The sequence below is a fragment of the Alosa pseudoharengus genome, unplaced genomic scaffold, assembly GCF_046254945.1.
Source record: "Alosa pseudoharengus isolate Yale_2024_CS ecotype anadromous, Long Island Sound unplaced genomic scaffold, YU_APseudo_1.1 YU_APseudo_1.1_scf_25, whole genome shotgun sequence".
Classification (NCBI taxonomy): domain Eukaryota; kingdom Metazoa; phylum Chordata; class Actinopteri; order Clupeiformes; family Clupeidae; genus Alosa; species Alosa pseudoharengus.
In genome coordinates, this window is record NW_027468696.1 from 133156 (window position 1) to 135299 (window position 2144).

Here is a 2144-nt window from a genome sequence, read left to right on the forward strand (position 1 = left end):
GTACACAAAAGTGGTAGGTAATGATGAACTCTAATTGAACAAATATTTATTACTGGTGAAGTTATGTTATGTAAGCATTAACAAATACGTATCAAGACATGACTTTACTCGGGGGTACACAAAAGTGGTAGGTAATGATGAACTCCAGTTGTACAAATGTTTATTACAGAACTACAGACTTCGTGAAAGTAGCCTAGAAGCCCTACATAAAAGGCTCCATTAACTTCATTGCAAAGTCGCGGTTGGTCTGTTTACACACTAAAACCATATTTACACTTCGAAATTCGCTTCCAAATTGTAGTAACTACATCTACGAAGTCTAAGGAAGATAACCTTGTAGTCTGTTCAACGATAAGATACATTTTGACAGAACTACAGACCTCGTAAAAGTAGTACCTAAAATTAGTGTGATAAATGGCCATCACGTAGCCTAAAGCATATAGCACTAGCATATGACAACAGCAAATAGCTAACGTTCACGTTAGCCTAACTTACTTATTGTTGACGTTGACCCGACACGTTTATAAGTTAGACCATAGACTGATAAGGACGTCCATCAAAATTCCGTGTGTATCCTGTGTATCTTTCGTGCTATCCTGTTGCCTTTTCCCTGTTGTTCCGGCAACAAGGTTTTTACGCGATATTTGCCACATCCCAGAGGAGGCATGGATGAGGCCGTGTTCCAGGGCGAGAACATGTTAACTCCACCTCATTAGTATGCGCAAGGGCGCAATGCGATTCGTTCAATTCCTACAGGCTCGTATTTCCGTTTCCTCTAACAATCGCGGCATATTTGAAAATGGCGGATAAAAGAAAACGAGGTAGGATTATATTTTGGCGTGATGGATGTGGTGAATCTCCAAATAAACCTCCCATATCTTCATTTTTGATATTTACAATGAGTCATGGCTTTGTTTTGAGATGTTTTAAAAACGATCGATATCATCTAATAACAATGATATCGTCTAAACGACTAGTGTATTGACACTAGGCCTACTTTACATTGCAATTTGCACACATGAACTATGGGTGATAGGCGTTATATTGAATTAATAAGGCGATTTTTAACTTGACGCTTTCACGTTATTAATAAGTTAAATATATATTGTAGCCGGTGTGATAATGATAATAGTTTCTGTGTCTGTAGTCTGAGACGTCCTGTGTTTACTTGGTACAGTCAGCCACCTATCTATGAGAATACGTGGGGTTATTGGTAACGCAAAATGTGACTATATTCAGACTCATTCACCAAAAGATAATGATAAAATAATTCAAAACATTCATTGATACATCAGCATAACAGTAACTATACATTCAATGATGCATCAGCATAACAGTAACTATACATTATCAGTTAGGCATTGAGACATCTCCTACAATGCTAGATTATTTTCAATTGGTAAGATTTAAACTCAGACATATATTTCTCACAGGTTTTTCGACCTAGACTCTTAAAGAAATATTGGGATGCCTGTGTTTAAGGTTGCCTGTAATTACTGAACCCTTTTCTCTTTCAGATATTCCAACCTTGGCGAAAGTGGCCTCTTCATGCTTCACAAAGAGAGACCTACATGGTCTCGATTTGGACCGCATTCCCTCTCTGAAGAGGCATAGACGTCCAGTGAGTAAACCTTATTAAGCATTAGTTGACCCCATAAGTATAAAATAACTTAAAGATGTTGACAGGATGTCAGTCTGACAGATACTTCGTAAGGCTTGAAGGAGACAGTACAAATCATTTTAAAGTACCTTTGGGTATGTTTAGGTGGAGAACGCCTCACAATTGTGTGTTGCTCTTAAATGAGTGTTATGTAAAGTTTGTTTCATTTCAGGCTGCTTCTGGTCCGATCCCAATTCCCACCCCTTCTACACCCACCCCAATTCCCACCCCTTCTACACCCAACCCAATTCCCATCTCATCTACACCCACCCCTTGCCCTTCTGCCTTCATCTCCTCCGTGACTACCCCACCCTCTGATCCCTCAGTGGTCCTAGGTAAGTACATCTTGCGTTGTTTTTCAAATTGTATCTCAAATTTGTTCACTTTAGCAGTGCAAAATATCAGAAAATTTACTTCATGACCACTTTGTATTCCAGAACAAGATCCTGTGGATAGAGGACCAATAACCTCCCTTTCGAGTGTA

At 39.0% G+C, this 2144-nt stretch overlaps 1 long non-coding RNA gene across 1 annotated transcript; it reads left to right on the forward strand.

Moving 5' to 3' along the window:
• Positions 1–742: 742 nt before the first annotated feature.
• Positions 743–1889, forward strand: LOC143099150 (uncharacterized). The gene is made up of 3 exons (XR_012981408.1): positions 743–821; positions 1518–1621; positions 1833–1889. It is a non-coding gene; the product is annotated as an uncharacterized LOC143099150 (long non-coding RNA).
• Positions 1890–2144: the final 255 nt, after the last annotated feature.